The following is a 14,631-nucleotide window of genomic DNA, read 5'->3' on the forward strand; positions in this document are numbered from 1 at the left end:
TGCCACTGAACACTTCAGGAACATTCAGGCACTGTATGAACTCTTCTGCTGGAGGAAGCTTTGGAAACATTATCTGTATTTCATAGGCAGAATTTATCCTGCACTAACTTCCTCTGGAGACACAGGGTCTACCCTGAGAGTATTCACTGGGAGAATTACTGAGAAACAACTATTCTGCAGTTCTTTGCTTTATGCTATTCCACAGTGTAGTGAAGTCCCTAAGATAAAACTCTTGATTATAACAGACAAGTAGTAATCCATACCCAGCTTCAATTTTATCTGCTCAATCTGCCTACTTCTTACCAAATACATCTTCACTCTTGCCTCACCATTTTACCTAAAATGTTCCCTTCAGCATCATGGTATTAAGCCACACAACACCACTGTCATCCATGTCATCTGTTCTCTTGAGAATCTCCATGGAAAGCAGCACCCTGGCAGATGGAAACACAAATTCAGTGTTTTCCCACATTTTTGGGAATGTGCTGGGCTTCCCCAAATACTACATGTGCCGGGCAGTGGTACTGCTGTGATGGCTGCAGCCAAAGCCACTCACATGCCTGTAGGTGAATGCCTGAAATTCAATCCACACCATGAAATATTTTCTCAAACCATGCCTAATTAAACTGAGCTGTTAAACATTCCTAATTCAGGCAGCAAAACCTCATACACCTGTCTTTGCTATCTCTTATAGCCTCTTACAGGAATCATGTCATGACTATCGATATGTGCCTCCTGCCCTCTTTCCTCAGATAAAAGTTATACTACTTAGGTCTTCAGAAATTTACACACTTATAACCCAAAGTCCACTTGAAAACTGGCACTATAAGCTGCCTCAGAAGATTCAGGCAGGCTGCTAGGCTGTAAACTTGATTTACAAATCTGCCCTGTTAACTGAACAAAACATGACAGCTAAAAAAAAACAGCAATGCCAGAGAAGTTTATCACTACTATAACACCAGAAAGACCAGCAGTAATAAGCATAAACTCTCAAAGTTTACTTTAAAGATTAAGTGCAACCATCTTTATTTATTTAGACCAATGATGAAGTCACTCTGAACAAACAGCAGAGAGTTCTGAAAATACTTCAGTTCAGAGAACTCCAGAAATATATGGAAGCATCAGTGGGATTGAAAAATAAGACCTAAGCATCCCAAAGTTGTATTAGTTAGGTAAACTGATTAACAAAAAATCTACTGTGCTTCCTCTATGTCCAGTTCTTCAAACATTATAGTATTAATATTTTGCATAGAATTTTAAAGTTTGGTTACAGTTTCAAGGGGATTTAACTGAATTTAGACACTTACAAATGGCAAGACACTGTGAATGTAATGATCAATACTTCTTCCCTGCAATTTCATCTTGATGTAAAAAATACGAAAAGCAGCTTGCAACTGCAATTCAGAAAGTGTCCATTTAAATTAACATTAATTAAAAATTTCCAATATTGCAAATGCACACATCAATTTAAAGTACCGTCAAAATACCATTTATTTGCTTATTTATTAAGAGAACCCAAATTAACACTTATTAGCCTATGTGACCATAATTGAAAAAAGATTTTCAAATACAAATCCTTCTCGAGTTGTTTGGCTGACATTTGAAAGTAATCATACTTGCAATTGCTAATCAGTTCATCACTGTAACACGCTTTACAGAACAGTACAGTTAGAAAGTCAAGCACTGAAAACTGATATAATACCTAAATTAAGTTGGCCTCTGCATCCTTCATTCAATCCCCTTTTACAGAGCGGTTGTGATATGTTGTCTACGCTGTCACTTTTCACTCCTGTAGAACTCACTGTGTGTGGGAATCCACCACACACAATGGATTTATTTGATGTGAATGACAGTTTTGCTTAGAAGGGTTTGTTGGGTTTGTTTTTCATTAGCCTCCTCACCTCTGTCAGCAAGTGCTCCATGATCAATGCAAGGGAAGACGAATAATGGCCCTGACATGAAAAAGAAGGTAAGGGATTTCAGATTTTGTCTCAGAGCTTGTACTTTCTGTATTCCCAGTTTTCCAGGGGCATGACTTGAAACTCTGGAGTCACTCATGTAATCTTAGAATTGTTGGTTGGAAGAAGCCATCAGAGTCCAGCCTGCTGCCTCTGGAAGGATTATCAAGACCAGATAAGGTCAGCAGTTTTGTTGGAGAGCCTTGAAGTGATCAAAGGATGACATTCCACCACCTCTCTGTTCCAGTGTTGCACTGCCTACCTGGGAAAGTGCAATGTCCATTCTGAACTTCCCAAGCTGAAACTTGTGACCTCTTCCCTGCACCTTCTCCAGATTCTGAGAATTCTTAATGAATGGAGTAGGCCCAAAAATGGAAACAGTGTTGCCCAGGTGTCCATAGCAGTACCAAGAAAAGGGAGATAATCTTCCACGCACCTGCTGGTCACAGATGTATCCCAGTCTACCATATACAGGAGGAAAAGACGTTGGCTCCTATTTGGATTAGTGTCCTCTAGAAAACCCAGTTGCTTTTCAGAAGTGTGCTGCTTTAGTCAGGATTTACAGCCTGTGCTAATAAAACAATAAAGAAATAGTATATTCCATCAGCACTCTCATCCACGTGGACAAACACTTCATCACACAAGGCAATCACGCTCACTAAACACGATCTGAAAGTGGTAAATCCATGCTGACTGTTCCTCCATCACCTGCTTTTAAATGGATTCTAAAAAGTCATAGTCTGTGTTTTTTCTGAGGTTTGAGGTAAAGGTGTTCCTCAGACTACTTCTGTTCTCCTCAAAGCCAGATTAATTTTCAGCCTTTCTCTAGTCCTCAGCCACCTTCCTGAAATACCAGTGTGATAGATGCCTCACACCACACCAATCCGCTTTTTTGCAGTACTCTTGGGTAAATTCCATCCAATGTCATGGATCCAAATACATACATAAATATGTATATTCTCCAAATAGCCCTTATCCTGTTGATGTCCATGCCTGCTTCATCTTGCTCTTCTTAAAACACACTGAAATGTACAGCAGCCCAGGAGTAGGATTTGCCTGATAAAACTGTGGCACAACAGGTGTTGAGTTCTTCAGTCTTTTCCCTTTTATCCATCACTAATTTGTCTTCCCCATGCATTAATGGACTTATACTTTCTCAACTTCTTTCTCCTTTTAGGATACGTATGCCTGTAAAATCCCCTGCTGTGACCTTTTATATCCCAAGTTACCTCCTGCTGGTCTTTGATCTTCCTCATTTTATCTCCAAATGCAGCTTTCAATATTCCTTTAAAGGAATATGAGAAGCTGCATTTGTTGTTCTGGTTTCCATTCTGGTTTCTTCTTGTGCTTCAGGAGACTTTCTGTTTACCCAAGTGAGTGGTTCTGCCATAATTTCCAGTCTTCCTGTAGAGCAGCATGATTTGCTCCCAAGTTCCCAGCAAGCTGATTGCTTTTTGTTTAGTGGTTTGGTTGGTTTTGGGGATTTTTTTTGTTTGCTTGTTTTTTTTAATTTGTGCACACCTTTCTCCTCTGAAATGGATTCACAAAGGACGCAAAATCCACTGAGTGTGTGACTGCCATGGATAGTTTGATGCTGCGGTCAGGAGGAATGATCAAACACTTAGGCAGGCGTGTTTAACAACCAAACTTAAACTTGGAAGAATGCCACTAGAGTTGAGAATAACAACCTAAATGTATAGTAAACAACCATAGGAAGTTGATATCAGATGAAACAGTCTGTACTGCTGGCTGAATGTGCTGATGTGAACCTGCTGCAGGGCACACGTACCTAGTGCTGCAAGTTACCTTCCACTTGCACTGCCAACATCATTCCTATTTCCTGCCTGGGTATCAAGGACTGCAACAGCAGTACTGCTTCTCGTGAGACAGTAGCAGCTGCGCTGAGGCCCCTAACATCATTTCACACTAACTATGAAAAAAGCAGAGCAAACTCCCAAATGGCATCTGCTGGAAACCATTCTATTTCTCATTGCAAATTCTAAACATGAACAAATATTTATTATTAATAAAATAGATTAATAATTTGTTTCTTAGTGAATACCTGAACTTGAAAGAATGAACAGCACAAGGACAGACCTCCAGCAGAGAGGAGTAAGTGTCAAATGATTAAACAGAAAAGGCATGAATAAGCTTAGATGCCTGCCAAGAGACCCATTCCCAATACTGCTGCATGTCTGCAGCAGTGAAAACTCCAGATGTCACTATAAACATGATCAATCTCCTTTCTTTCCTTATCTAAGAATAAGAACTAAGGAAAGAAAGAAGGAAACGTTATTATTAGTACTATTTGAAACCAAGAAGAAAATGTGTGGGTAGTTTCACTGTTACCCTCATAACACATTCCTGCACTTGATTTAAGAATGGGTGCTATCAGGTTAATTTGGATCATAAGGAACAGTGGAAATCAATTACTTTTACTAGAGACCAAAGAGAAAAAAAAAAAAAAAAAAAAGAAAAATATATAAACACATACAATCCTCTCTAGAGATGCACACGTCTTCCTGTTTTATTAGCAAGTAATTATGCATTTTCATTACAGATAATAATACAAGCAAAGTGCTTAAAGTACCTACATATTCAGGGGAAAAAATTCTAAAACAAACTGATTATTTACAGATGATCTTTGTATACACAAATGTGACATGCATACAGCACTAGTATGCCTCTAAACAGCCAGTAGCTTATTCAGGTGTCTAGTTAAATAAGACACCTCAAACAAGTAATAAATTGCTTTTATAACCAAAGGAAGACAATTTTTTCCTAAAATTCTTCAAGGTGGAAACACTGCCTATTTATGTACTCCATTTTTTTTATTAATAAAAAAATAGAATAATAATAATAATAAAAACAATCTTGGAAATCTTCGAGTAATTCAGTGCCCAAGGACTCTTTTACCTGAGTATTCTATAACCTAGGTGAGGGCAAAAACAAAACTACCAATTCTCTAAAAGGTAAAGGAAACAAAAAATGCAAACACATTATTCTTGTAAAAACAATTAAAAACTCCCATGCATTTCTGTACAAAATTTCATTTCCGAAAATGGTATCATTCATGTGAATTTCCCTCTTCCCTGTTTTAGTGCTGGTGATTCCAGTGGCAGCCACACTCCTGCTGATTTTGCTGGTGGATCCTATGCCTTTTGTGTGGACCAGGTGTCCTCAGTATCCTCTGCAACCTAGCGACAGGGAAGGGTGACAGGGTTCCATCTTGGAGTGGGCTAAGGAGGACTGCACTGTTTCCGAAACAGACTGATATCCAGCACAGAAGACACCACCCTATTACATCACCATCCTTGATGTTAAATGAATAAAGCTGCACCCTCCTTCTTGAACTTGTCTCGGTTGGTTCTTCTCTTAGATGTGTCCCAGCTGATCCTTCTGTTGTGCACAGCAAATATTCATACTGACTCACAAACATTTGTGAGTTAGTATGAATATTTGGTCACGGTAGATGCAAATGGAACCACTACTCGCTGCTTTGCTCCCCTTTATCACATGGGCTATAACAAGGATGGCCTTCCACAGTGTTTGTTAACAAAAAATAAGACTGTCCTTATTCCTGTGGGCTTATGAAACTTAATCATTTCTGAGGTAATAAGCTGTGCCCAAGGCCAGGCAGCTGTAGGTCTCTCTCCTCACCGACTGCAAGTGCCCACCTGTGCAATCAGACCGTGAGCACAGGCAGCTGACTCAAAGCCTAAGTAACTACCATGAGTGCAAATAACATTGTGCATTTTCTCACATTTGCATTGATGAGAAGACACTCGTTCTTAACATGAAGTCTGGCAAGCAAACACAGCAGGTATCAAAATCAACCAAAGTCAATCAATTTGACCAGTCGACTAAAAAACTTCCTCAGCACAAATCAATTATATAAAGTGAATATAGGGAATGAAGTAAGTTTTTTGTAAATAACTATTTTTATTATCCGTTCTGGTGGGTATTTTTACTTCATTAGGGGATTAAAAAAAACCCTACACTCAAATTTGTGTGGGCACAATACCTATATTGTGCCCTCTCGTGACCATCTTTTTTGAAACACTTTCCAAATATTGTTCTTTTGTACACAGTAAATCCAATACAAAGATGGATGAATGACAGCAGGGGGAGAAGAGGAGGTGTTTCACAATACTACTGTCCTTCAAGAGGAAATGCTGAAGCTGGAACCAACTAATTGTAATAAATGACTACTTGACAAAAAGAAATGAGGTGTGAATGTAAAAAAGCTACACTAGGACAAATACTTCAGAAGTACTTTGTCACAGAAATTGTCTGCATGGAGTGTGCAATCCTAGATAAAAATACTATTATGGAATCATGAAATGGTCTGGGCTGGAAAGGGCCTTATAGATCATCTGGCTGCAGCCTCCCTGCTGTGGGCAGGGACACTTTCCAGCATCCCAGGTCGCTCAAATCCCCAACTAGCCTGGCCTTGAACACTTTCAGGGATTGGGCATACACAGCTTCTCTGGACAACCAGGTCCAGTGCCTTACCACCCTCACAGTAAAGAATTTCCTTCTAAAATATAATCTAAACCTACTCTCAGTTTGAAACCATTCGTCCTTGTCACTATATGCTGTGGTAAAAGGACATCCTTCAGGCAGATGTTAAATGTTTTCCTAGTACATGCTTATGCATTTAAAATACTGGATACTTAATTTTTTTACTGAATGTATTCTTTCTTTCCCAAGAAAACTCTTCCACCAGTAATGACAACGTTGAAAATACTGTGTATGAAGCTAATTTAGGGAAGAGAGTAGGAAATAAGCACCTGAAATACAAACCCCCCAGTATCTCTAACTGATTTTTGAAGAGGGCAGTGTGCCACCCTGTTTTCTGTATTAGACAAAAACAGCACAGACTTTGCCAGCAGAACACACAAAAATCCTCTCCTTTTGTGCTGCTGTTGCCTTTCTGAGGCAGTGATTGCAAGGCTGTGTACGTCTCAGTAAGCTGTAGCTGGAAATCAGCACCACCTTGCCCAAGCTTTACATCATGTCACTTGTGTGTTAGTTTGTATTATGACCACAGAAATTCAAATTGGATAAAATCAATGAAATTGAATTTAATTAGTGAAAAGCAACACTTGCTTTTTACTTTAGTTTTTATAGAAGCATCAATTTACCCTGAAATTAACTGTCCACTTTACTAATCCTCTCAGAAAGGGGAGGAATCCATTTTATTGCAAGTAGTGGTCTTCATCTCCATTTCTCAGCGTGCTCTTACCAGACTGCCCTCTCTTCATCAAAAGAGATCAACAAAAAATCTTCCAAAGTGCTAACACTCCTCTATGGAGATTTGCAGTGATGGTAACAAGAACACAATCTCAACACTCACTAGGCAAAGTTTCACAAAATATGATATTCTGAAATGATCTTCTGCTATTCAGGGCTCGGCTCAGACATTCTGCTTTTCAGGGTTCAAACTAAGGGTTCAGGACTGCAAACTAAGCAGGCCTGGCAAGCTGCAGCCTGTTTCATCAAACCCCTCAGGAATTGTATTTTTATTTATTTACTTACTTCATCAGGAGACTTCTTGGGAAAATATTTCCCAAACAGAAAAATTGCAAAGTTTGTGAATGTGATTAGTAGGGACTGCAGCTCTTGGGGTTTCAGTGCTATACTTGCTGCTGGAGAGCATTTCTCACCAGCTCTCAGTAGCTCTCCAACTTGCAAACATGTGGAATGCCATCAAAGCATCTCTCAGGAAAAGATTTGAGCACTGCCTCAACTTCTGAGTTTCTGGCATTAATTACTCCTGTTCCTGAAGCCCAACAGTTCACATGCCCACAACATTCTGAAAGGAGGTGATAAAATGTTTACTCTGTGATGTCGGCTGGCTTATCCAGAAGGCTGAAGCAAGCTCAGCGTACTTTAAATACATCTCTCTACTGCAAATCCTCAGACTGAGCAGAGACCAAATGATCCTCCATTCCTAGGCAAAGTTTCTTCAGATTTGAAGCCATTTATCAAGACACAAAGAGGGAAAGTTGCAGAAGTACACCCTGCTTTCCTTCACTATTTGGAGCCATGTGTTTTCACATGTTCCTTTTTCATATTGCCTAGTAATGCAAATAGTTTTAGGAAGAGAAAATCTAGTCAATATGGAAACCACATGATGAGCACCAAAGAACCCAAACTTACTGAGTGTTATTTTATTACCTCTGTGAAATTGAGTGGGCATACAAACTCTGAATGACTGTGTTTCTCATCTTTCTTGGGTAAATAAAACATCATCCTCTATCATCAATCACCGTGACCATGAGTGGTGCCACAGAATTGTCACAATCAGCTTTTCTCTCATGCTGAGACAAATAGTATTTTCTGTGGAGCCAGACTATGTGAGTTTTTTAAAGCACTCATTCAAAAGGACTATTTAGAATTTTTCATGGTCAGCAAAGCCACAACAGAGGTACACCTTGATTCCCAGTGACGCTTGCGGTTATTCTTTGCAATGGGCCCAGACAGTCAAGAAAAAAATTGGCTCCATCTCTTTATCTTCCCACACAGCGACTGCACAGATGAGCTCTGAAACACATGTGGTACCCCACAGGCTTAGGGGGCTCTTCCCTAAAAGAAAACATCTGTGGCACTGTGATACTCAGCTCTGCAGCTGGCCAGTGAGGAGACCTGTTATCAACAGCTGTGCTGAAGAGTCAGGTCCAGCAGGACACTAAGACTGAAATCATACTTTATTACAGTGTCTGCGAAGCTAACAGTTGTTACTGAATAAATAGAAACTTCTGAAATGACAAAAACCCCAAACAATAAAGTTGAAGCCATTTCACAAAAGAAACTATTTATTTTCTTCAAAGCATTCACATCCACAAGGCTTAAACCACTGGCAGAAGGAATGCAAATTAACACTGCCTAACTATGCAAATAAGAATGGACATTTAATTTTCACATTAGGCACTACTTAACAGTAGGCATTCAACCTGAAAGGAATGAAAATCATCAAAATCTGGAAAAACAGTCAGTCCTTCAAAATATACTTGAGATATTCAACACTCCCCACATTTAAGGCTAGGGTACATCATAAGCCATTCAGCCTTAGAAGCAACACTTTATAATTTTGTCACTGTTGCTGAGCCTAAGAATATCATAAGATGCAAAAACATATTAATTCTTTTCACATGTAAGTCTATAATTTCCAGAAACAGTAAATTACTTAAATACAGGAAGAAAACACTCCTGCCATAGCAATAAGTAAATACTTCTAATTGTGTGACACCCAGTCAAGCTGTGGACTTTTTTCCTGAAATAATCCACATACATTCATGTTAAAGAGAATAAAACATGTCAATTGAAGAACAGGAACTAAATTTCAGCTAGGTCCTGAATTCTCAACACATAGGTCCAGTATTTCCATTTGGCATCCAAACATGAAGCCCCACTGAAGACCCATGAGTGAGTTACCTTGTTTGCCCAGGAAGCACTTCTATAGTATTTTGAAGATGTATGTTGACAGATGACGTTTTGGCTAACTCTGTGCAAAATCAATTCATTGGGAGTTTGTTCTGTGTTTGAAGGGAGATTTTTGCAGAGCAGTCCAGCATGTCTTTTATCAGATAAAATGATGCAGGAAGGAGGTGTGCCACCAAAACTTCTATGTTTTTAAGTACAGAAAAGTAAAAAGTGGCTGGAATTATGTTGTATTATTTTTCAGACCAAAAAAGAATACAAGGGGCATTCCATAATATCAGTTTAAAATCAAAGTTTCTGTTTAAGATTTTCATTAGCTTGAGCCCAGAATAAACTTCCAGAGCTACACAGATTTTGAAGCATCAATGTGATATGTTGAAATAATGCTTTTACCAGGAATGCTGAAGAAGCATTAAAAACACTACACTTGAGAGTGCTATCTGAATGCCACTGCTATAATTAATACAGTATGACCTTGTATAAACCTCATAAATTAGTTCATGAATATGCAAATTAGGAATAACTACACTGTGAAGAAAAAGTGGGGTGCTTAAATATCTGACACAACTACACATTTAATTCTGTTGGTACTTTTCCCTTGAGTATCTTCTGAATAAAAATGTTACAGCAGTAATCAGAGGACACTGATCTATTCCTACTAAAATCTCTCTCTCCCCCTGAGTCTTAACATTAGACTTTTATTTCAGCTACATTTCTGAACAATTGCAACATTCAGGAAGGAACAATCTCTTTAATATCTTGCAGAAATTCACCTTCAAAACTTTAGGCTTAACTGAGATGCAATTTTTGCGGGCTCTCAATTGGCTTGTGACTCTTTTCTATGCTGGAATTTAGATTCTTGAAAACGTGAAATACACATTTGCCTGCAGACTAACTTTTATATTTCCTGTGCTTTTTCCCATTTTGGCTTGTGGGAACTGCTTGTAGTAACTTGAATCCTGAAGTCCCTCCCTTGAGGAGGCTGTCTATGGAAATACACAATTCATTTGAGTTTTGTCCTCACTTTGCATTCTGACAGGTTTCTTTCTGACAGAAAACGTGGGCTTTCTGATGGACAACAACGCATGGTCAGAGCCTGAGAAGAGCTCCTGGGTTCAAGAAAAGCATGGAAAGACCTGAGATGGGTTGCTAAGTCCAAAATCTCTATATCCACCACAGCATCAAGACAGATGGACAAAACATGACTGCTCTGTTAACAGGAGGAGAATCACAAAATCAGCAACAATGGTCCTGGTCCTGCTGTAAGGAGCCAGCTGCATTTATACTCAACAGCAGATATTCAGAGCTTACACCAGCCAGAAAGGTGTCATGGCTTCCATAATCATCCTTTCTATATCTGAATGTATACAACACAAACACACCTACACCTATGCACATACACACATGAATCAGTTTAGTCTCCAACATGTTTCACATACACGTGTGTACATGTATATTTCGCTAGAAACTGAACAGATGACAAATAATACAGTCTGAGTCATTTATTTGATGCTGTTCCCGTGTCTTATTTTGTCAGTATGCAGCAGAATGTTCTATGGAAAACAGAGTACAAAAGTTCCTAAGGACAGGAGTAAATAGACTCTGGATGTTTAGAAGAGAACTGGGGAAGATATAAGATAGTGAGACAAATGCATTGGATGTAAACCTCTCTGAGATACATCACTCACCTGCAAACCAGTTCAAAACATTTGATATTCACGTTTCACAGCTAACAAAAATTGTTTTAACAACGCAATTTGTTCCTTCCAAAAGCTGATCTATCCAGAAAATACTACTGGGTCAGTTATGCAAGTCATGTTTTAGAAGCATTTTTCCCCTTTAGTCTTCTACTTTGAGAGCTTGTTACATATTTATTCAGTTGAAAAAGAATTGAAAATAGTAAGGTAGTTTGATAAAGGTTTTACAAGTAAAAAGTATGAAGTATTAAACTTGAAAAGATATGGAGCTTTCTAAATAAATAACTTCTTGAATAATACTCCCATACAATTTCTAACAGATTAATGTGTAAAGAAAAATATTTTAACAGTTCTGTGTCTAAACCCACATTAGAATTTTAAACCAGTAAAGTCTTAAAATTCTTTAAAGCTCTTAGATTGTATTCATTTAACTTATATTCATTTTAAATGAATAGAAAAACAAGGTTCCAGATTGTACATGAGGCAAACATTTTTGAAAATTTTTTGTCTACAATTTTTTTTCAAATAAATCTCTGGACAGGGATTTATAGTTTTGTAGTAAGTAACCTTGATGTTTCAGGTCAAGACAACATTATTGAATGTCTCTCCTGCTGTTTTTTAAATTTCAGACTGGGGATTGCAAACCCCCTCCCACTAACAACTGGGATTACAAATTAAGTTTTCACCTGATTATCCCTAATTTGTTTAAGTGAATCAGAAATTATAATTCAAAGATATAGTAGTTCCCTAATACAAGTAAAAGAGTTACAGCTAAAATACAAAAGGAAAAAAAGAAGTCTAACTTTACCAGAGCTTAATGAGGTAAGGTACTAGTATCTCAGTGGGGAGGCAACTAAATTGGGTGATTATTCCAACATGTCACACTGAGGTCTGACAATTTATGAAAGCTGAATATTTAGATTAAATTTGCAAGTGATAGCCATAATTCTGTATTTAGATCTTTGAATTACCCAAACAATTTCAGTGTTACAGCTATTAATTTTTTTTCCAAGTTAATTTGTACAATATTGTATTAATATACATTCTTTTTTCAAATCAAAAAAGTATGCAAAGTGCATTTTGTAAATAACATCTTTAAGGAAAAGAGAAAATTACAGGAGAAGAAGGTCTGATATTGCTGCTGCTTTTTATGTGATTTCAGCTGCATTAATGGGTGACTGGAGTTACAGGCATAAGAATGTGGTTAGGAAAGATAATGAGTAAGCATGAGTACCAAAAATTGTAGGTAATAACCAACTTTTTAACTGAAAAATCATAAGAAATTTTCATCATGAAATGAAGGAATAAACAAAGATCAGCAGAAAGAATAATAATTCATATACTGTTGTGACAAAAACACAAAACAAAGATCTGACTACTCCTGTGTAATGGTCATTGTAAACTACTTACTAGCGTTGTATATGGATTATATTACATCACCTCTCAGATATTATTTAACATTTTCAGCAGTGAATACACCAGACAACCAAAGTCACAGAAGACTGAAAAAACCCTCAAACCCAAATCCTCCTGGCATATTTGTTAGCATTAAACCTATGTAACACAACCTGAAGTCTCTAAAATCTGCCAACATTAGATATTCAGAATTTGTCAAGTATCCTGAACACCACTACACTTCCTCTGATACTGAGCACTGTCACTGGTAATCCCAATGCAAGTGAATTTTAACTGCATCCCCTCAAAATGTGCTCTAGCAAAAACAGAAAACAGCAGAGGATAACCAAATCAGAGTCTTAGAAGAAATTCTCCCATGGAAGATGCCAATGGACTTTCCATTTAGCAGATAAGCATAGCACAACCTCAGCCAGCAACCTCGTTAGATCTTCTTGATTTACCTCCCTTGTCCACTGAGATCTTGAAATAGAAATACAGGTCTTATAACTAGACCCAAATGGAAATAGTGAAAGCTGAGTTTATTGAGGGCGGTGGATATTTCACTTGAACAGAGCAAGGATATTTCACTCCAACCATCTTCACATAATTTTCTAATCTTTTCATTCTGACACCTGCTGTTACCTCCAGTCTACAGTCCCAGGATATTACACAAATTCAACAGAAGAAACCAGTTACCTTCTCGGGGTGAGCTTCCACTTTTGTCTCTTGCACAACCTCAGATTTGACATTTTGCATAGAGAGAGATATTTTCAACAGTGGGGAAAAGTAAGCAAGAGAAGTTACCACTAGTGTGAAGTAGAAGTAAGTTTCAACCCTTTCCAAATGTTCTTGCTCTGCCAAAGAGCATCCACACAGACTCAGTGGGATGGAACTATCTAAAGAAGATGGATGGAGGCCAAAAAATATCTGAAGCCACTAGAGAGGATAGAAAGATGCATTTGGGAAATAGTGAGGGTTTGATATCAGAAAGATATTAAAAAGCTGTACTATGACTGAAGGGCTTAAAAGGAAGACCAAGCTGCTCAGGACAGCAGTTTGAGCTGCTGCTACAGCTACCTGGGAAGGATTCAGGAGTTATAATTTGCACAGTCTTTTGCAGGCAGATATGAGCTTATTTTGCACGAGCTGACCAGAAGCCATTCTGCTATGCCAGCATCCCATCAAGCGCTTGGTAGTAAGCCTTGCTGCAAAGCAGTGTGTATTCCATCAGGCAACGTACCCTTCTCACGTGGCCCCAGTCCTCAGGCTGACCCAGAGTGCAGGCTACAGTAAGCTCACATCAGTTTGCAAATGGGCGTGCACACACACTCACAAGGAAAAAAAAGAAAGAAAAAATATTTCAAGACCAGTGTGCAATGAATCCATCAACTAATAGGTAGGAAAAACTGAAGTTTGCAGCATCTGGGATGAGCAGTGGTCCCTGAGAAGCAGTTGAGAAAAATTAACAGGAAGATGGAGCTTACGGTGAGGGGAGATCAACACTGGATATGCTGACTGGGAGAGGGGACACTGAGAAGCCCCAAATTTTTACCAGAAGTTTCTTTCAGAGGCAGCTCTTTAACTGAGACACATGAAATACTGGAAATGTGAGACTTTTAATGTAGTAAAGGTCTGCATGTAACACCTTCTGTCACCTCCTAGCGATTATGGCAACTTTTTTTTGGCAGTGATTTGAATGCAATGCAACACAATTATATTATAAACTCTTTTCAAAAAAGTCAAAACAACTCAGGCACAATCACCTGGCTTCAGCCACATACCCCAAGATAGCTGGTATTCACATAATCACACCTGGGTTAGAGTCCAATACTGCAATACTGTATTAAATTCCATATTTGCAATATGGAAGTTATCTTCGATCTTTCATTCTCTTCTGATTGCACATAAACTGTCAATAACATTTATTGCTTTTTCCCTTAAACTTTGCAAATATAACTTTGGAAAGAGAGACATTTCATTTGATGAAAGAGCACAAAGACAAAAACTGCTTGCTACAGATACATAAAAAATATTGCTATTCTACTTTGCCTCCTATCACTTTTTTATTTAGCTCTTTAATATATGTCTTCTTTGGATGCAGCATACAACACAGATTGCCTTCCAAACACCTACTA

The 14,631-nt window shown here is 38.3% G+C and overlaps 1 protein-coding gene across 1 annotated transcript in view; it reads right to left on the minus strand.

The window, feature by feature from the left end:
* The window catches only part of CTNND2 (catenin delta 2), a 522,107-nt gene that overhangs the window by 114,538 nt on the left and 392,938 nt on the right, over positions 1–14,631 (minus strand). The window lies entirely within an intron of this gene.

The sequence above is a fragment of the Pyrgilauda ruficollis genome, unplaced genomic scaffold, assembly GCF_017590135.1.
Source record: "Pyrgilauda ruficollis isolate IOZ18807 unplaced genomic scaffold, ASM1759013v1 scaffold37, whole genome shotgun sequence".
Taxonomy (NCBI): Eukaryota; Metazoa; Chordata; class Aves; order Passeriformes; family Passeridae; genus Pyrgilauda; species Pyrgilauda ruficollis.